This window comes from Manis pentadactyla, chromosome 1 (genome assembly GCF_030020395.1).
Source record: "Manis pentadactyla isolate mManPen7 chromosome 1, mManPen7.hap1, whole genome shotgun sequence".
Taxonomy (NCBI): domain Eukaryota; kingdom Metazoa; phylum Chordata; class Mammalia; order Pholidota; family Manidae; genus Manis; species Manis pentadactyla.
In genome coordinates this window covers 30,907,714-30,930,527 of record NC_080019.1, presented here as the reverse complement: position 1 = coordinate 30,930,527, position 22,814 = coordinate 30,907,714, and positions in this window count along the sequence as shown.

The window sequence follows — 22,814 nt, the reverse complement described above, 5'->3', positions numbered from 1 at the left end:
ACATAAAGAAAACCACAGAAAACACAAACAGGAGAAGCTAAACCTCATAATTGTAAATAATCAGTGATTCAATGAGGAAACCAAAGGAGAAAACAAACAATGTATGGAAGCAAATAAGACAGGAACCCAATGGATCAAAGTATGTAAAATGGACCTAGAGTGATTCTAGGAGTTACGTACATAGCAATGGAGGCCTCCACCCAGAAAGAAAGACAATCCCGAACGAACAATATCCTTTCACTATGAAAGGAACTAGTAAAAGAAGTACAAACCGGTCTAGGTTCCCATTCTTGAGTCACCATAGCACGGGGAAGAAGAGCAGAGTCTGTTCAGTCAGACTGTCTCGGTGTGTTCCCATCATCTCCCTGAATTTGGGCAAAGGCAGCTGTGAGGATGTCAGTTTCTCTGTCTGTGTGATGATGGGGATACTAAAGAAGCTAGCTCAGAGATTCTGGGGAGTGCAAAGTGCTTGCCAAAGTACCTTGTGTATAGGGTTCAACAAATCTTTGGATGAAGGTTTCTACAGGCCTACCAGTGTTATATATGTAATTCAGGAAAACACACTAAAAAATAGTACACATATTAAGTCAAAAAAGAATAACGAATCAATTTGTTTCACATGTCGTAGGGAAAAGGAGTTGCCAAGGCCAGGGTGCTCGCCTGACCGCGAACTCCCTGCCCACGGCGCAAACGCCGTGCTGTCTCCTGAGAGCCAGCCTGCATTGTGACCTCAGCCCCGTTTACTGCGCATGCGCAGCTCGGGGAATTGTTGACAAGAGGGTCCCTATCGTCTGAGTTGCTGAGTAGGGACCTCGCCCGAGTGCTCTCTGCCGCTTGTGGATCTCAGAGCAGCTCCGTGCAGCTGCAGCGGATGTAATCTCAGCACTCGATCGACCTGCTGCCACCAAAGTAAAACTGGGTTGGAACAGCGGAGCCTCGCTGTTTTCCAGTCTCACCAAATCCAGTAGGAAATACGCTGGGACTCCTGTGCTACAACGTCTTCTCAAGTTCATAGTAGGTGTGATGGTAGCAGAGTTGTAAAATTTGAATTGTCCTGAGGTTTTGACTTCTCATGCTGATTAAAAACACCGCCACTGCCATGTTCTCTGAAAGTACTCGTAAGAGAGGTAAGCGCTTGCATCTAAGTCCGGGTCACGGACACAGTTGAATGAATTCCGGGGAGGAGGTATTAATCCACTTTTAATGAAGGATATGTCTACCTGAGAAAAAGTCAGACTGAGTGATATTATTTCCATAAGGAGTACTGGTTTTCATACGTTTTAAAAATGTTAACATAAATTCTCGGTATGGAATGCATTCTGGAATTTTCATAGAGCAGACATTAGGTGGATTTTAAATGTCAGTTGTTTTTCCCATCTCATTTACTCACCACGAATAACTCATTATTATATATATAAATATTCACATACATAAGGAAACAACAAAGCTAAAGAGTCAGCTTATGGTCTCTGGATTTCACATTCATTTTCATAGACATGCTTCCTGAAAATGAGCCACGCTCTAAAGACATCAGGTGAGGTCTGGGAATCCCGGAAAACACGAATGTCTGAACTGTCTAGTTTTTCTAGTTATTTTTGATATCGTTATGGTCTCATCAAGTGTCTTTAAATGTATCCGGACTATCCAGACCGATTTAGCTTACATGTGGAAAAGATAAATTCAACTGTAACCTGATCTTTAGAGCAGATACCGAACAAGCGGAGGGAAGCATGCTCTAGCGGGACTCAGAGGAATGGAATTTGATGGCTTGTCTGACTTCCGAGGAGTAAGTAGAAATTGTTCCGGTCAAATTTTAGGTCCAAATAAGATATCTACACATGAAAAGGTGAACATTCTACATAAAACAAGGATGCGATGATTCATGGGAGAACACTTGGGATATCTTGTTCCCCCCTAACCGTACAAGGTAGTACTCTGTGAGTGGGTATGAGAAATAATTTCATGAATTCAGCCTTCCACTGGGCCTCACTTTTACACTCTTGAAAGCTACATGAGTAACTGCTTTCAATGTAAACGGACTAGAATTAGGGTGGCTGAAGGGATAAAGAGGTGAGACCCACCTTTATGTTGCCTATGGGAGGCTCATTTTTGACCTAAGGACACACATAAACTGAAAGTGAAGGGATGGAAAAAGATACTTTATGCAAGTTAAAGAGAGCAAAGGGCAGGACCCGCAATACTTATATTAGATAAACTGGACAGGAAACGAAGTGATGGGAACATCAAGGACACTATGGCGATATGAAGGAATCAGTCTGAGGAGATGGCAATAACAACTGGGTAAGTGACTGTGCACGCAACACAGGAGGACTTAAATGGGTAAAGAAAAATTTATGCAGAAGTATGTCCGTATTTGGCACTTACTTACAGAACTAAAGGGAGCAGTAGATAGCAGGAAAATAATACTATGAGATTTTTAACACTCATTCCATCAATGGTTAGATCACCCAGAGGGAAAATAAATAAGGAAACTGTGGCATTCTATGACACAGTAGTCCAGAGAGACTTAAAAGATTTATAACAGAACATGACAGCCGAAAGCAGCAGGATACACATTCTTCTCAGGAACACTTGGAATGTTCTTCAGTAGAGATCACAAATTAGGACAGGAAAATGTCTCAATAAATTTAAGAAGACTGGAATTGTATTAAGCATCTTTTCCGAACAAAAGTGTATGAAACTAGGAATGAATGACATAAAGAAAACCACAGAAAACACAAACAGGAGAAGCTAAACCTCATAATTGTAAATAATCAGTGATTCAATGAGGAAACCAAAGGAGAAAACAAACAATGTATGGAAGCAAATAAGACAGGAACCCAATGGATCAAAGTATGTAAAATGGACCTAGAGTGATTCTAGGAGTTACGTACATAGCAATGGAGGCCTCCACCCAGAAAGAAAGACAATCCCGAACGAACAATATCCTTTCACTATGAAAGGAACTAGGAAAAGAAGTACAAACCGGTCTAGGTTCCCATTCTTGAGTCACCATAGCACGGGGAAGAAGAGCAGAGTCTGTTCAGTCAGACTGTCTCGGTGTGTTCCCATCATCTCCCTGAATTTGGGCAAAGGCAGCTGTGAGGATGTCAGTTTCTCTGTCTGTGTGATGATGGGGATACTAAAGAAGCTAGCTCAGAGATTCTGGGGAGTGCAAAGTGCTTGCCAAAGTACCTTGTGTATAGGGTTCAACAAATCTTTGGATGAAGGTTTCTACAGGCCTACCAGTGTTATATATGTAATTCAGGAAAACACACTAAAAAATAGTACACATATTAAGTCAAAAAAGAATAACGAATCAATTTGTTTCACATGTCGTAGGGAAAAGGAGTTGCCAAGGCCAGGGTGCTCGCCTGACCGCGAACTCCCTGCCCACGGCGCAAACGCCGTGCTGTCTTCTGAGAGCCAGCCTGCATTGTGACCTCAGCCCCGTTTACTGCGCATGCGCAGCTCGGGGAATTGTTGACAAGAGGGTCCCTATCGTCTGAGTTGCTGAGTAGGGACCTCGCCCGAGTGCTCTCTGCCGCTTGTGGATCTCAGAGCAGCTCCGTGCAGCTGCAGCGGATGTAATCTCAGCACTCGATCGACCTGCTGCCACCAAAGTAAAACTGGGTTGGAACAGCGGAGCCTCGCTGTTTTCCAGTCTCACCAAATCCAGTAGGAAATACGCTGGGACTCCTGTGCTACAACGTCTTCTCAAGTTCATAGTAGGTGTGATGGTAGCAGAGTTGTAAAATTTGAATTGTCCTGAGGTTTTGACTTCTCATGCTGATTAAAAACACCGCCACTGCCATGTTCTCTGAAAGTACTCGTAAGAGAGGTAAGCGCTTGCATCTAAGTCCGGGTCACGGACACAGTTGAATGAATTCCGGGGAGGAGGTATTTATCCACTTTTAATGAAGGATATGTCTACCTGAGAAAAAGTCAGACTGAGTGATATTATTTCCATAAAGAGTACTGGTTTTCATACGTTTTAAAAATGTTAACATAAATTCTCGGTATGGAATGCATTCTGGAATTTTCATAGAGCAGACATTAGGTGGATTTTAAATGTCAGTTGTTTTTCCCATCTCATTTACTCACCACGAATAACTCATTATTATATACATAAATATTCACATACATAAGGAAACAACAAAGCTAAAGAGTCAGTTTATGGTCTCTGAATTTCACATTCATTTTCATAGACATGCTTCCTGAAAATGAGCCACGCTCTAAAGACATCAGGTGAGGTCTGGGAATCCCGGAAAACACGAATGTCTGAACTGTCTAGTTTTTCTAGTTATTTTTGATATCGTTATGGTCACATCAAGTGTCTTTAAATGTATCCGGACTATCCAGACCGATTTAGCTTACATGTGGAAAAGATAAATTCAACTGTAACCTGATCTTTAGAGCAGATACCGAACAAGCGGAGGGAAGCATGCTCTAGCGGGACTCAGAGGAATGGAATTTGATGGCTTGTCTGACTTCCGAGGAGTAAGTAGAAATTGTTCCGGTCAAATTTTAGGTCCAAATAGGATATCTACACATGAAAAGGTGAACATTCTACATAAAACAAGGATGCGATGATTCATGGGAGAACACTTGGGATATCTTGTTCCCCCCTAACCGTACAAGGTAGTACTCTGTGAGTGGGTATGAGAAATAATTTCATGAATTCAGCCTTCCACTGGGCCTCACTTTTACACTCTTGAAAGCTACATGAGTAACTGCTTTCAATGTAAACGGACTAGAATTAGGGTGGCTGAAGGGATAAAGAGGTGAGACCCACCTTTATGTTGCCTATGGGAGGCTCATTTTTGACCTAAGGACACACATAAACTGAAAGTGAAGGGATGGAAAAAGATACTTTATGCAAGTTAAAGAGAGCAAAGGGCAGGACCCGCAATACTTATATTAGATAAACTGGACAGGAAACGAAGTGATGGGAACATCAAGGACACTATGGCGATATGAAGGAATCAGTCTGAGGAGATGGCAATAACAACTGGGTAAGTGACTGTGCACGCAACACAGGAGGACTTAAATGGGTAAAGAAAAATTTATGCAGAAGTATGTCCGTATTTGGCACTTACTTACAGAACTAAAGGGACCAGTAGATAGCAGGAAAATAATACTATGAGATTTTTAACACTCATTCCATCAATGGTTAGATCACCCAGAGGGAAAATAAATAAGGAAACTGTGGCATTCTATGACACAGTAGTCCAGAGAGACTTAAAAGATTTATACCAGAACATGACAGCCGAAAGCAGCAGGATACACATTCTTCTCAGGAACACTTGGAATGTTCTTCAGTAGAGATCACAAATTAGGACAGGAAAATGTCTCAATAAATTTAAGAAGACTGGAATTGTATTAAGCATCTTTTCCGAACAAAAGTGTATGAAACTAGGAATGAATGACATAAAGAAAACCACAGAAAACCCAAACAGGAGAAGCTAAACCTCATAATTGTAAATAATCAGTGATTCAATGAGGAAACCAAAGGAGAAAACAAACAATGTATGGAAGCAAATAAGTCAGGAACCCAATGGATCAAAGTATGTAAAATGGACCTAGAGTGATTCTAGGAGTTACGTACATAGCAATGGAGGCCTCCACCCAGAAAGAAAGACAATCCCGAACGAACAATATCCTTTCACTATGAAAGGAACTAGGAAAAGAAGTACAAACCGGTCTAGGTTCCCATTCTTGAGTCACCATAGCACGGGGAAGAAGAGCAGAGTCTGTTCAGTCAGACTGTCTCGGTGTGTTCCCATCATCTCCCTGAATTTGGGCAAAGGCAGCTGTGAGGATGTCAGTTTCTCTGTCTGTGTGATGATGGGGATACTAAAGAAGCTAGCTCAGAGATTCTGGGGAGTGCAAAGTGCTTGCCAAAGTACCTTGTGTATAGGGTTCAACAAATCTTTGGATGAAGGTTTCTACAGGCCTACCAGTGTTATATATGTAATTCAGGAAAACACACTAAAAAATAGTACACATATTAAGTCAAAAAAGAATAACGAATCAATTTGTTTCACATGTCGTAGGGAAAAGGAGTTGCCAAGGCCAGGGTGCTCGCCTGACCGCGAACTCCCTGCCCACGGCGCAAACGCCGTGCTGTCTCCTGAGAGCCAGCCTGCATTGTGACCTCAGCCCCGTTTACTGCGCATGCGCAGCTCGGGGAATTGTTGACAAGAGGGTCCCTATCGTCTGAGTTGCTGAGTAGGGACCTCGCCCGAGTGCTCTCTGCCGCTTGTGGATCTCAGAGCAGCTCCGTGCAGCTGCAGCGGATGTAATCTCAGCACTCGATCGACCTGCTGCCACCAAAGTAAAACTGGGTTGGAACAGCGGAGCCTCGCTGTTTTCCAGTCTCACCAAATCCAGTAGGAAATACGCTGGGACTCCTGTGCTACAACGTCTTCTCAAGTTCATAGTAGGTGTGATGGTAGCAGAGTTGTAAAATTTGAATTGTCCTGAGGTTTTGACTTCTCATGCTGATTAAAAACACCGCCACTGCCATGTTCTCTGAAAGTACTCGTAAGAGAGGTAAGCGCTTGCATCTAAGTCCGGGTCACGGACACAGTTGAATGAATACCGGGGAGGAGGTATTTATCCACTTTTAATGAAGGATATGTCTACCTGAGAAAAAGTCAGACTGAGTGATATTATTTTTATAAGGAGTACTGGTTTTCATACGTTTTAAAAATGTTAACATAAATTCTCGGTATGGAATGCATTCTGGAATTTTCATAGAGCAGACATTAGGTGGATTTTAAATGTCAGTTGTTTTTCCCATCTCATTTACTCACCACGAATAACTCATTATTATATATATAAATATTCACATACATAAGGAAACAACAAAGCTAAAGAGTCAGTTTATGGTCTCTGGATTTCACATTCATTTTCATAGACATGCTTCCTGAAAATGAGCCACGCTCTAAAGACATCAGGTGAGGTCTGGGAATCCCGGAAAACACGAATGTCTGAACTGTCTAGTTTTTCTAGTTATTTTTGATATCGTTATGGTCACATCAAGTGTCTTTAAATGTATCCGGACTATCCAGACCGATTTAGCTTACATGTGGAAAAGATAAATTCAACTGTAACCTGATCTTTAGAGCAGATACCGAACAAGCGGAGGGAAGCATGCTCTAGCGGGACTCAGAGGAATGGAATTTGATGGCTTGTCTGACTTCCGAGGAGTAAGTAGAAATTGTTCCGGTCAAATTTTAGGTCCAAATAGGATATCTACACATGAAAAGGTGAACATTCTACATTAAACAAGGATGCGATGATTCATGGGAGAACACTTGGGATATCTTGTTCCCCCCTAACCGTACAAGGTAGTACTCTGTGAGTGGGTATGAGAAATAATTTCATGAATTCAGCCTTCCACTGGGCCTCACTTTTACACTCTTGAAAGCTACATGAGTAACTGCTTTCAATGTAAACGGACTAGAATTAGGGTGGCTGAAGGGATAAAGAGGTGAGACCCACCTTTATGTTGCCTATGGGAGGCTCATTTTTGACCTAAGGACACACATAAACTGAAAGTGAAGGGATGGAAAAAGATACTTTATGCAAGTTAAAGAGAGCAAAGGGCAGGACCCGCAATACTTATATTAGATAAACTGGACAGGAAACAAAGTGATGGGAACATCAAGGACACTATGGCGATATGAAGGAATCAGTCTGAGGAGATGGCAATAACAACTGGGTAAGTGACTGTGCACGCAACACAGGAGGACTTAAATGGGTAAAGAAAAATTTATGCAGAAGTATGTCCGTATTTGGCACTTACTTACAGAACTAAAGGGACCAGTAGATAGCAGGAAAATAATACTATGAGATTTTTAACACTCATTCCATCAATGGTTAGATCACCCAGAGGGAAAATAAATAAGGAAACTGTGGCATTCTATGACACAGTAGTCCAGAGAGACTTAAAAGATTTATACCAGAACATGACAGCCGAAAGCAGCAGGATACACATTCTTCTCAGGAACACTTGGAATGTTCTTCAGTAGAGATCACAAATTAGGACAGGAAAATGTCTCAATAAATTTAAGAAGACTGGAATTGTATTAAGCATCTTTTCCGAACAAAAGTGTATGAAACTAGGAATGAATGACATAAAGAAAACCACAGAAAACACAAACAGGAGAAGCTAAACCTCATAATTGTAAATAATCAGTGATTCAATGAGGAAACCAAAGGAGAAAACAAACAATGTATGGAAGCAAATAAGACAGGAACCCAATGGATCAAAGTATGTAAAATGGACCTAGAGTGATTCTAGGAGTTACGTACATAGCAATGGAGGCCTCCACCCAGAAAGAAAGACAATCCCGAACGCACAATATCCTTTCACTATGAAAGGAACTAGGAAAAGAAGTACAAACCGGTCTAGGTTCCCATTCTTGAGTCACCATAGCACGGGGAAGAAGAGCAGAGTCTGTTCAGTCAGACTGTCTCGGTGTGTTCCCATCATCTCCCTGAATTTGGGCAAAGGCAGCTGTGAGGATGTCAGTTTCTCTGTCTGTGTGATGATGGGGATACTAAAGAAGCTAGCTCAGAGATTCTGGGGAGTGCAAAGTGCTTGCCAAAGTACCTTGTGTATAGGGTTCAACAAATCTTTGGATGAAGGTTTCTACAGGCCTATCAGTGTTATATATGTAATTCAGGAAAACACACTAAAAAAGAGTACACATATTAAGTCAAAAAAGAATAACGAATCAATTTGTTTCACATGTCGTAGGGAAAAGGAGTTGCCATGGCCAGGGTGCTCGCCTGACCGCGAACTCCCTGCCCACGGCGCAAACGCCGTGCTGTCTCCTGAGAGCCAGCCTGCATTGTGACCTCAGCCCCGTTTACTGCGCATGCGCAGCTCGGGGAATTGTTGACAAGAGGGTCCCTATCGTCTGAGATGCTGAGTAGGGACCTCGCCCGAGTGCTCTCTGCCGCTTGTGGATCTCAGAGCAGCTCCGTGCAGCTGCAGCGGATGTAATCTCAGCACTCGATCGACCTGCTGCCACCAAAGTAAAACTGGGTTGGAACAGCGGAGCCTCGCTGTTTTCCAGTCTCACCAAATCCAGTAGGAAATACGCTGGGACTCCTGTGCTACAACGTCTTCTCAAGTTCATAGTAGGTGTGATGGTAGCAGAGTTGTAAAATTTGAATTGTCCTGAGGTTTTGACTTCTCATGCTGATTAAAAACACCGCCACTGCCATGTTCTCTGAAAGTACTCGTAAGAGAGGTAAGCGCTAGCATCTAAGTCCGGGTCACGGACACAGTTGAATGAATACCGGGGAGGAGGTATTTATCCACTTTTAATGAAGGATATGTCTACCTGAGAAAAAGTCAGACTGAGTGATATTATTTCCATAAAGAGTACTGGTTTTCATACGTTTTAAAAATGTTAACATAAATTCTCGGTATGGAATGCATTCTGGAATTTTCATAGAGCAGACATTAGGTGGATTTTAAATGTCAGTTGTTTTTCCCATCTCATTTACTCACCACGAATAACTCATTATTATATACATAAATATTCACATACATAAGGAAACAACAAAGCTAAAGAGTCAGTTTATGGTCTCTGGATTTCACATTCATTTTCATAGACATGCTTCCTGAAAATGAGCCACGCTCTAAAGACATCAGGTGAGGTCTGGGAATCCCGGAAAACACGAATGTCTGAACTGTCTAGTTTTTCTAGTTATTTTTGATATCGTTATGGTCTCATCAAGTGTCTTTAAATGTATCCGGACTATCCAGACCGATTTAGCTTACATGTGGAAAAGATAAATTCAACTGTAACCTGATCTTTAGAGCAGATACCGAACAAGCGGAGGGAAGCATGCTCTAGCGGGACTCAGAGGAATGGAATTTGATGGCTTGTCTGACTTCCGAGGAGTAAGTAGAAATTGTTCCGGTCAAATTTTAGGTCCAAATAGGATATCTACACATGAAAAGGTGAACATTCTACATTAAACAAGGATGCGATGATTCATGGGAGAACACTTGGGATATCTTGTTCCCCCCTAACCGTACAAGGTAGTACTCTGTGAGTGGGTATGAGAAATAATTTCATGAATTCAGCCTTCCACTGGGCCTCACTTTTACACTCTTGAAAGCTACATGAGTAACTGCTTTCAATGTAAACGGACTAGAATTAGGGTGGCTGAAGGGATAAAGAGGTGAGACCCACCTTTATGTTGCCTATGGGAGGCTCATTTTTGACCTAAGGACACACATAAACTGAAAGTGAAGGGATGGAAAAAGATACTTTATGCAAGTTAAAGAGAGCAAAGGGCAGGACCCGCAATACTTATATTAGATAAACTGGACAGGAAACGAAGTGATGGGAACATCAAGGACACTATGGCGATATGAAGGAATCAGTCTGAGGAGATGGCAATAACAACTGGGTAAGTGACTGGGCACGCAACACAGGAGGACTTAAATGGGTAAAGAAAAATTTATGCAGAAGTATGTCCGTATTTGGCACTTACTTACAGAACTAAAGGGACCAGTAGATAGCAGGAAAATAATACTATGAGATTTTTAACACTCATTCCATCAATGGTTAGATCACCCAGAGGGAAAATAAATAAGGAAACTGTGGCATTCTATGACACAGTAGTCCAGAGAGACTTAAAAGATTTATAACAGAACATGACAGCCGAAAGCAGCAGGATACACATTCTTCTCAGGAACACTTGGAATGTTCTTCAGTAGAGATCACAAATTAGGACAGGAAAATGTCTCAATAAATTTAAGAAGACTGGAATTGTATTAAGCATCTTTTCCGAACAAAAGTGTATGAAACTAGGAATGAATGACATAAAGAAAACCAGAGAAAACCCAAACAGGAGAAGCTAAACCTCATAATTGTAAATAATCAGTGATTCAATGAGGAAACCAAAGGAGAAAACAAACAATGTATGGAAGCAAATAAGACAGGAACCCAATGGATCAAAGTATGTAAAATGGACCTAGAGTGATTCTAGGAGTTACGTACATAGCAATGGAGGCCTCCACCCAGAAAGAAAGACAATCCCGAACGAACAATATCCTTTCACTATGAAAGGAACTAGGAAAAGAAGTACAAACCGGTCTAGGTTCCCATTCTTGAGTCACCATAGCACGGGGAAGAAGAGCAGAGTCTGTTCAGTCAGACTGTCTCGGTGTGTTCCCATCATCTCCCTGAATTTGGGCAAAGGCAGCTGTGAGGATGTCAGTTTCTCTGTCTGTGTGATGATGGGGATACTAAAGAAGCTAGCTCAGAGATTCTGGGGAGTGCAAAGTGCTTGCCAAAGTACCTTGTGTATAGGGTTCAACAAATCTTTGGATGAAGGTTTCTACAGGCCTACCAGTGTTATATATGTAATTCAGGAAAACACACTAAAAAAGAGTACACATATTAAGTCAAAAAAGAATAACGAATCAATTTGTTTCACATGTCGTAGGGAAAAGGAGTTGCCAAGGCCAGGGTGCTCGCCTGACCGCGAACTCCCTGCCCACGGCGCAAACGCCGTGCTGTCTCCTGAGAGCCAGCCTGCATTGTGACCTCAGCCCCGTTTACTGCGCATGCGCAGCTCGGGGAATTGTTGACAAGAGGGTCCCTATCGTCTGAGTTGCTGAGTAGGGACCTCGCCCGAGTGCTCTCTGCCGCTTGTGGATCTCAGAGCAGCTCCGTGCAGCTGCAGCGGATGTAATCTCAGCACTCGATCGACCTGCTGCCACCAAAGTAAAACTGGGTTGGAACAGCGGAGCCTCGCTGTTTTCCAGTCTCACCAAATCCAGTAGGAAATACGCTGGGACTCCTGTGCTACAACGTCTTCTCAAGTTCATAGTAGGTGTGATGGTAGCAGAGTTGTAAAATTTGAATTGTCCTGAGGTTTTGACTTCTCATGCTGATTAAAAACACCGCCACTGCCATGTTCTCTGAAAGTACTCGTAAGAGAGGTAAGCGCTAGCATCTAAGTCCGGGTCACGGACACAGTTGAATGAATTCCGGGGAGGAGGTATTTATCCACTTTTAATGAAGGATATGTCTACCTGAGAAAAAGTCAGACTGAGTGATATTATTTCCATAAAGAGTACTGGTTTTCATACGTTTTAAAAATGTTAACATAAATTCTCGGTATGGAATGCATTCTGGAATTTTCATAGAGCAGACATTAGGTGGATTTTAAATGTCAGTTGTTTTTCCCATCTCATTTACTCACCACGAATAACTCATTATTATATATATAAATATTCACATACATAAGGAAACAACAAAGCTAAAGAGTCAGTTTATGGTCTCTGGATTTCACATTCATTTTCATAGACATGCTTCCTGAAAATGAGCCACGCTCTAAAGACATCAGGTGAGGTCTGGGAATCCCGGAAAACACGAATGTCTGAACTGTCTAGTTTTTCTAGTTATTTTTGATATCGTTATGGTCACATCAAGTGTCTTTAAATGTATCCGGACTATCCAGACCGATTTAGCTTACATGTGGAAAAGATAAATTCAACTGTAACCTGATCTTTAGAGCAGATACCGAACAAGCGGAGGGAAGCATGCTCTAGCGGGACTCAGAGGAATGGAATTTGATGGCTTGTCTGACTTCCGAGGAGTAAGTAGAAATTGTTCCGGTCAAATTTTAGGTCCAAATAGGATATCTACACATGAAAAGGTGAACATTCTACATTAAACAAGGATGCGATGATTCATGGGAGAACACTTGGGATATCTTGTTCCCCCCTAACCGTACAAGGTAGTACTCTGTGAGTGGGTATGAGAAATAATTTCATGAATTCAGCCTTCCACTGGGCCTCACTTTTACACTCTTGAAAGCTACATGAGTAACTGCTTTCAATGTAAACGGACTAGAATTAGGGTGGCTGAAGGGATAAAGAGGTGAGACCCACCTTTATGTTGCCTATGGGAGGCTCATTTTTGACCTAAGGACACACATAAACTGAAAGTGAAGGGATGGAAAAAGATACTTTATGCAAGTTAAAGAGAGCAAAGGGCAGGACCCGCAATACTTATATTAGATAAACTGGACAGGAAACAAAGTGATGGGAACATCAAGGACACTATGGCGATATGAAGGAATCAGTCTGAGGAGATGGCAATAACAACTGGGTAAGTGACTGTGCACGCAACACAGGAGGACTTAAATGGGTAAAGAAAAATTTATGCAGAAGTATGTCCGTATTTGGCACTTACTTACAGAACTAAAGGGACCAGTAGATAGCAGGAAAATAATACTATGAGATTTTTAACACTCATTCCATCAATGGTTAGATCACCCAGAGGGAAAATAAATAAGGAAACTGTGGCATTCTATGACACAGTAGTCCAGAGAGACTTAAAAGATTTATACCAGAACATGACAGCCGAAAGCAGCAGGATACACATTCTTCTCAGGAACACTTGGAATGTTCTTCAGTAGAGATCACAAATTAGGACAGGAAAATGTCTCAATAAATTTAAGAAGACTGGAATTGTATTAAGCATCTTTTCCGAACAAAAGTGTATGAAACTAGGAATGAATGACATAAAGAAAACCACAGAAAACACAAACAGGAGAAGCTAAACCTCATAATTGTAAATAATCAGTGATTCAATGAGGAAACCAAAGGAGAAAACAAACAATGTATGGAAGCAAATAAGACAGGAACCCAATGGATCAAAGTATGTAAAATGGACCTAGAGTGATTCTAGGAGTTACGTACATAGCAATGGAGGCCTCCACCCAGAAAGAAAGACAATCCCGAACGCACAATATCCTTTCACTATGAAAGGAACTAGGAAAAGAAGTACAAACCGGTCTAGGTTCCCATTCTTGAGTCACCATAGCACGGGGAAGAAGAGCAGAGTCTGTTCAGTCAGACTGTCTCGGTGTGTTCCCATCATCTCCCTGAATTTGGGCAAAGGCAGCTGTGAGGATGTCAGTTTCTCTGTCTGTGTGATGATGGGGATACTAAAGAAGCTAGCTCAGAGATTCTGGGGAGTGCAAAGTGCTTGCCAAAGTACCTTGTGTATAGGGTTCAACAAATCTTTGGATGAAGGTTTCTACAGGCCTATCAGTGTTATATATGTAATTCAGGAAAACACACTAAAAAAGAGTACACATATTAAGTCAAAAAAGAATAACGAATCAATTTGTTTCACATGTCGTAGGGAAAAGGAGTTGCCATGGCCAGGGTGCTCGCCTGACCGCGAACTCCCTGCCCACGGCGCAAACGCCGTGCTGTCTCCTGAGAGCCAGCCTGCATTGTGACCTCAGCCCCGTTTACTGCGCATGCGCAGCTCGGGGAATTGTTGACAAGAGGGTCCCTATCGTCTGAGATGCTGAGTAGGGACCTCGCCCGAGTGCTCTCTGCCGCTTGTGGATCTCAGAGCAGCTCCGTGCAGCTGCAGCGGATGTAATCTCAGCACTCGATCGACCTGCTGCCACCAAAGTAAAACTGGGTTGGAACAGCGGAGCCTCGCTGTTTTCCAGTCTCACCAAATCCAGTAGGAAATACGCTGGGACTCCTGTGCTACAACGTCTTCTCAAGTTCATAGTAGGTGTGATGGTAGCAGAGTTGTAAAATTTGAATTGTCCTGAGGTTTTGACTTCTCATGCTGATTAAAAACACCGCCACTGCCATGTTCTCTGAAAGTACTCGTAAGAGAGGTAAGCGCTAGCATCTAAGTCCGGGTCACGGACACAGTTGAATGAATTCGGGGAGGAGGTATTTATCCACTTTTAATGAAGGATATGTCTACCTGAGAAAAAGTCAGACTGAGTGATATTATTTCCATAAAGAGTACTGGTTTTCATACGTTTTAAAAATGTTAACATAAATTCTCGGTATGGAATGCATTCTGGAATTTTCATAGAGCAGACATTAGGTGGATTTTAAATGTCAGTTGTTTTTCCCATCTCATTTACTCACCACGAATAACTCATTATTATATACATAAATATTCACATACATAAGGAAACAACAAAGCTAAAGAGTCAGTTTATGGTCTCTGGATTTCACATTCATTTTCATAGACATGCTTCCTGAAAATGAGCCACGCTCTAAAGACATCAGGTGAGGTCTGGGAATCCCGGAAAACACGAATGTCTGAACTGTCTAGTTTTTCTAGTTATTTTTGATATCGTTATGGTCTCATCAAGTGTCTTTAAATGTATCCGGACTATCCAGACCGATTTAGCTTACATGTGGAAAAGATAAATTCAACTGTAACCTGATCTTTAGAGCAGATACCGAACAAGCGGAGGGAAGCATGCTCTAGCGGGACTCAGAGGAATGGAATTTGATGGCTTGTCTGACTTCCGAGGAGTAAGTAGAAATTGTTCCGGTCAAATTTTAGGTCCAAATAGGATATCTACACATGAAAAGGTGAACATTCTACATTAAACAAGGATGCGATGATTCATGGGAGAACACTTGGGATATCTTGTTCCCCCCTAACCGTACAAGGTAGTACTCTGTGAGTGGGTATGAGAAATAATTTCATGAATTCAGCCTTCCACTGGGCCTCACTTTTACACTCTTGAAAGCTACATGAGTAACTGCTTTCAATGTAAACGGACTAGAATTAGGGTGGCTGAAGGGATAAAGAGGTGAGACCCACCTTTATGTTGCCTATGGGAGGCTCATTTTTGACCTAAGGACACACATAAACTGAAAGTGAAGGGATGGAAAAAGATACTTTATGCAAGTTAAAGAGAGCAAAGGGCAGGACCCACAATACTTATATTAGATAAACTGGACAGGAAACAAAGTGATGGGAACATCAAGGACACTATGGCGATATGAAGGAATCAGTCTGAGGAGATGGCAATAACAACTGGGTAAGTGACTGTGCACACAACACAGGAGGACTTAAATGGGTAAAGAAAAATTTATGCAGAAGTATGTCCGTATTTGGCACTTACTTACAGAACTAAAGGGACCAGTAGATAGCAGGAAAATAATACTATGAGATTTTTAACACTCATTCCATCAATGGTTAGATCACCCAGAGGGAAAATAAATAAGGAAACTGTGGCATTCTATGACACAGTAGTCCAGAGAGACTTAAAAGATTTATACCAGAACATGACAGCCGAAAGCAGCAGGATACACATTCTTCTCAGGAACACTTGGAATGTTCTTCAGTAGAGATCACAAATTAGGACAGGAAAATGTCTCAATAAATTTAAGAAGACTGGAATTGTATTAAGCATCTTTTCCGAACAAAAGTGTATGAAACTAGGAATGAATGACATAAAGAAAACCACAGAAAACCCAAACAGGAGAAGCTAAACCTCATAATTGTAAATAATCAGTGATTCAATGAGGAAACCAAAGGAGAAAACAAACAATGTATGGAAGCAAATAAGACAGGAACCCAATGGATCAAAGTATGTAAAATGGACCTAGAGTGATTCTAGGAGTTACGTACATAGCAATGGAGGCCTCCACCCAGAAAGAAAGACAATCCCGAACGAAGAATATCCTTTCACTATGAAAGGAACTAGGAAAAGAAGTACAAACCGGTCTAGGTTCCCATTCTTGAGTCACCATAGCACGGGGAAGAAGAGCAGAGTCTGTTCAGTCAGACTGTCTCGGTGTGTTCCCATCATCTCCCTGAATTTGGGCAAAGGCAGCTGTGAGGATGTCAGTTTCTCTGTCTGTGTGATGATGGGGATACTAAAGAAGCTAGCTCAGAGATTCTGGGGAGTGCAAAGTGCTTGCCAAAGTACCTTGTGTATAGGGTTCAACAAATCTTTGGATGAAGGTTTCTACAGGCCTACCAGTGTTATATATGTAATTCAGGAAAACACACTAAAAAAGAGTACACATATTAAGTCAAAAAAGAATAACGAATCAATTTGTTTCACATGTCGTAGGGAAAAGGAGTTGCCAAGGCCAGGGTGCTCGCCTGACCGCGAACTCCCTGCCCACGGCGCAAACGCCGTGCTGTCTCCTGAGAGCCAGCCTGCATTGTGACCTCAGCCCCGTTTACTGCGCATGCGCAGCTCGGGGAATTGTTGACAAGAGGGTCCCTATCGTCTGAGTTGCTGAGTAGGGACCTCGCCCGAGTGCTCTCTGCCGCTTGTGGATCTCAGAGCAGCTCCGTGCAGCTGCAGCGGATGTAATCTCAGCACTCGATCGACCTGCTGCCACCAAAGTAAAACTGGGTTGGAACAGCGGAGCCTCGCTGTTTTCCAGTCTCACCAAATCCAGTAGGAAATACGCTGGGACTCCTGTGCTACAACGTCTTCTCAAGTTCATAGTAGGTGTGATGGTAGCAGAGTTGTAAAATTTGAATTGTCCTGAGGTTTTGACTTCTCATGCTGATTAAAAACACCGCCACTGCCATGTTCTCTGAAAGTACTCGTAAGAGAGGTAAGCGCTTGCATCTAAGTCCGGGTCACGGACACAGTTGAATGAATACCGGGGAGGAGGTATTTATCCACTTTTAATGAAGGATATGTCTACCTGAGAAAAAGTCAGACTGAGTGATATTATTTCCATAAGGAGTACTGGTTTTCATACGTTTTAAAAATGTTAACATAAATTCTCGGTATGGAATGCATTCTGGAATTTTCATAGAGCAGACATTAGGTGGATTTTAAATGTCAGTTGTTTTTCCCATCTCATTTACTCACCACGAATAACTCATTATTATATATATAAATATTCACATACATAAGGAAACAACAAAGCTAAAGAGTCAGTTTATGGTCTCTGGATTTCACATTCATTTTCATAGACATGCTTCCTGAAAATGAGCCACGCTCTAAAGACATCAGGTGAGGTCTGGGAATCCCGGAAAACACGAATGTCTGAACTGTCTAGTTTTTCTAGTTATTTTTGATATCGTTATGGTCACATCAAGTGTCTTTAAATGTATCCGGACTATCCAGACCGATTTAGCTTACATGTGGAAAAGATAAATTCAACTGTAACCTGATCTTTAGAGCAGATACCGAACAAGCGGAGGGAAGCATGCTCTAGCGGGACTCAGAGGAATGGAATTTGATGGCTTGTCTGACTTCCGAGGAGTAAGTAGAAATTGTTCCGGTCAAATTTTAGGTCCAAATAGGATATCTACACATGAAAAGGTGAACATTCTACATTAAACAAGGATGCGATGATTCATGGGAGAACACTTGGGATATCTTGTTCCCCCCTAACCGTACAAGGTAGTACTCTGTGAGTGGGTATGAGAAATAATTTCATGAATTCAGCCTTCCACTGGGCCTCACTTTTACACTCTTGAAAGCTACATGAGTAACTGCTTTCAATGTAAACGGACTAGAATTAGGGTGGCTGAAGGGATAAAGAGGTGAGACCCACCTTTATGTTGCCTATGGGAGGCTCATTTTTGACCTAAGGACACACATAAACTGAAAGTGAAGGGATGGAAAAAGATACTTTATGCAAGTTAAAGAGAGCAAAGGGCAGGACCCGCAATACTTATATTAGATAAACTGGACAGGAAACAAAGTGATGGGAACATCAAGGACACTATGGCGATATGAAGGAATCAGTCTGAGGAGATGGCAATAACAACTGGGTAAGTGACTGTGCACGCAACACAGGAGGACTTAAATGGGTAAAGAAAAATTTATGCAGAAGTATGTCCGTATTTGGCACTTACTTACAGAACTAAAGGGACCAGTAGATAGCAGGAAAATAATACTATGAGATTTTTAACACTCATTCCATCAATGGTTAGATCACCCAGAGGGAAAATAAATAAGGAAACTGTGGCATTCTATGACACAGTAGTCCAGAGAGACTTAAAAGATTTATACCAGAACATGACAGCCGAAAGCAGCAGGATACACATTCTTCTCAGGAACACTTGGAATGTTCTTCAGTAGAGATCACAAATTAGGACAGGAAAATGTCTCAATAAATTTAAGAAGACTGGAATTGTATTAAGCATCTTTTCCGAACAAAAGTGTATGAAACTAGGAATGAATGACATAAAGAAAACCACAGAAAACACAAACAGGAGAAGCTAAACCTCATAATTGTAAATAATCAGTGATTCAATGAGGAAACCAAAGGAGAAAACAAACAATGTATGGAAGCAAATAAGACAGGAACCCAATGGATCAAAGTATGTAAAATGGACCTAGAGTGATTCTAGGAGTTACGTACATAGCAATGGAGGCCTCCACCCAGAAAGAAAGACAATCCCGAACGAACAATATCCTTTCACTATGAAAGGAACTAGGAAAAGAAGTACAAACCGGTCTAGGTTCCCATTCTTGAGTCACCATAGCACGGGGAAGAAGAGCAGAGTCTGTTCAGTCAGACTGTCTCGGTGTGTTCCCATCATCTCCCTGAATTTGGGCAAAGGCAGCTGTGAGGATGTCAGTTTCTCTGTCTGTGTGATGATGGGGATACTAAAGAAGCTAGCTCAGAGATTCTGGGGAGTGCAAAGTGCTTGCCAAAGTACCTTGTGTATAGGGTTCAACAAATCTTTGGATGAAGGTTTCTACAGGCCTACCAGTGTTATATATGTAATTCAGGAAAACACACTAAAAAAGAGTACACATATTAAGTCAAAAAAGAATAACGAATCAATTTGTTTCACATGTCGTAGGGAAAAGGAGTTGCCATGGCCAGGGTGCTCGCCTGACCGCGAACTCCCTGCCCACGGCGCAAACGCCGTGCTGTCTCCTGAGAGCCAGCCTGCATTGTGACCTCAGCCCCGTTTACTGCGCATGCGCAGCTCGGGGAATTGTTGACAAGAGGGTCCCTATCGTCTGAGATGCTGAGTAGGGACCTCGCCCGAGTGCTCTCTGCCGCTTGTGGATCTCAGAGCAGCTCCGTGCAGCTGCAGCGGATGTAATCTCAGCACTCGATCGACCTGCTGCCACCAAAGTAAAACTGGGTTGGAACAGCGGAGCCTCGCTGTTTTCCAGTCTCACCAAATCCAGTAGGAAATACGCTGGGACTCCTGTGCTACAACGTCTTCTCAAGTTCATAGTAGGTGTGATGGTAGCAGAGTTGTAAAATTTGAATTGTCCTGAGGTTTTGACTTCTCATGCTGATTAAAAACACCGCCACTGCCATGTTCTCTGAAAGTACTCGTAAGAGAGGTAAGCGCTAGCATCTAAGTCCGGGTCACGGACACAGTTGAATGAATTCGGGGAGGAGGTATTTATCCACTTTTAATGAAGGATATGTCTACCTGAGAAAAAGTCAGACTGAGTGATATTATTTCCATAAAGAGTACTGGTTTTCATACGTTTTAAAAATGTTAACATAAATTCTCGGTATGGAATGCATTCTGGAATTTTCATAGAGCAGACATTAGGTGGATTTTAAATGTCAGTTGTTTTTCCCATCTCATTTACTCACCACGAATAACTCATTATTATATACATAAATATTCACATACATAAGGAAACAACAAAGCTAAAGAGTCAGTTTATGGTCTCTGGATTTCACATTCATTTTCATAGACATGCTTCCTGAAAATGAGCCACGCTCTAAAGACATCAGGTGAGGTCTGGGAATCCCGGAAAACACGAATGTCTGAACTGTCTAGTTTTTCTAGTTATTTTTGATATCGTTATGGTCTCATCAAGTGTCTTTAAATGTATCCGGACTATCCAGACCGATTTAGCTTACATGTGGAAAAGATAAATTCAACTGTAACCTGATCTTTAGAGCAGATACCGAACAAGCGGAGGGAAGCATGCTCTAGCGGGACTCAGAGGAATGGAATTTGATGGCTTGTCTGACTTCCGAGGAGTAAGTAGAAATTGTTCCGGTCAAATTTTAGGTCCAAATAGGATATCTACACATGAAAAGGTGAACATTCTACATTAAACAAGGATGCGATGATTCATGGGAGAACACTTGGGATATCTTGTTCCCCCCTAACCGTACAAGGTAGTACTCTGTGAGTGGGTATGAGAAATAATTTCATGAATTCAGCCTTCCACTGGGCCTCACTTTTACACTCTTGAAAGCTACATGAGTAACTGCTTTCAATGTAAACGGACTAGAATTAGGGTGGCTGAAGGGATAAAGAGGTGAGACCCACCTTTATGTTGCCTATGGGAGGCTCATTTTTGACCTAAGGACACACATAAACTGAAAGTGAAGGGATGGAAAAAGATACTTTATGCAAGTTAAAGAGAGCAAAGGGCAGGACCCGCAATACTTATATTAGATAAACTGGACAGGAAACGAAGTGATGGGAACATCAAGGACACTATGGCGATATGAAGGAATCAGTCTGAGGAGATGGCAATAACAACTGGGTAAGTGACTGGGCACGCAACACAGGAGGACTTAAATGGGTAAAGAAAAATTTATGCAGAAGTATGTCCGTATTTGGCACTTACTTACAGAACTAAAGGGACCAGTAGATAGCAGGAAAATAATACTATGAGATTTTTAACACTCATTCCATCAATGGTTAGATCACCCAGAGGGAAAATAAATAAGGAAACTGTGGCATTCTATGACACAGTAGTCCAGAGAGACTTAAAAGATTTATAACAGAACATGACAGCCGAAAGCAGCAGGATACACATTCTTCTCAGGAACACTTGGAATGTTCTTCAGTAGAGATCACAAATTAGGACAGGAAAATGTCTCAATAAATTTAAGAAGACTGGAATTGTATTAAGCATCTTTTCCGAACAAAAGTGTATGAAACTAGGAATGAATGACATAAAGAAAACCAGAGAAAACCCAAACAGGAGAAGCTAAACCTCATAATTGTAAATAATCAGTGATTCAATGAGGAAACCAAAGGAGAAAACAAACAATGTATGGAAGCAAATAAGACAGGAACCCAATGGATCAAAGTATGTAAAATGGACCTAGAGTGATTCTAGGAGTTACGTACATAGCAATGGAGGCCTCCACCCAGAAAGAAAGACAATCCCGAACGAAGAATATCCTTTCACTATGAAAGGAACTAGGAAAAGAAGTACAAACCGGTCTAGGTTCCCATTCTTGAGTCACCATAGCACGGGGAAGAAGAGCAGAGTCTGTTCAGTCAGACTGTCTCGGTGTGTTCCCATCATCTCCCTGAATTTGGGCAAAGGCAGCTGTGAGGATGTCAGTTTCTCTGTCTGTGTGATGATGGGGATACTAAAGAAGCTAGCTCAGAGATTCTGGGGAGTGCAAAGTGCTTGCCAAAGTACCTTGTGTATAGGGTTCAACAAATCTTTGGATGAAGGTTTCTACAGGCCTACCAGTGTTATATATGTAATTCAGGAAAACACACTAAAAAATAGTACACATATTAAGTCAAAAAAGAATAACGAATCAATTTGTTTCACATGTCGTAGGGAAAAGGAGTTGCCAAGGCCAGGGTGCTCGCCTGACCGCGAACTCCCTGCCCACGGCGCAAACGCCGTGCTGTCTCCTGAGAGCCAGCCTGCATTGTGACCTCAGCCCCGTTTACTGCGCATGCGCAGCTCGGGGAATTGTTGACAAGAGGGTCCCTATCGTCTGAGTTGCTGAGTAGGGACCTCGCCCGAGTGCTCTCTGCCGCTTGTGGATCTCAGAGCAGCTCCGTGCAGCTGCAGCGGATGTAATCTCAGCACTCGATCGACCTGCTGCCACCAAAGTAAAACTGGGTTGGAACAGCGGAGCCTCGCTGTTTTCCAGTCTCACCAAATCCAGTAGGAAATACGCTGGGACTCCTGTGCTACAACGTCTTCTCAAGTTCATAGTAGGTGTGATGGTAGCAGAGTTGTAAAATTTGAATTGTCCTGAGGTTTTGACTTCTCATGCTGATTAAAAACACCGCCACTGCCATGTT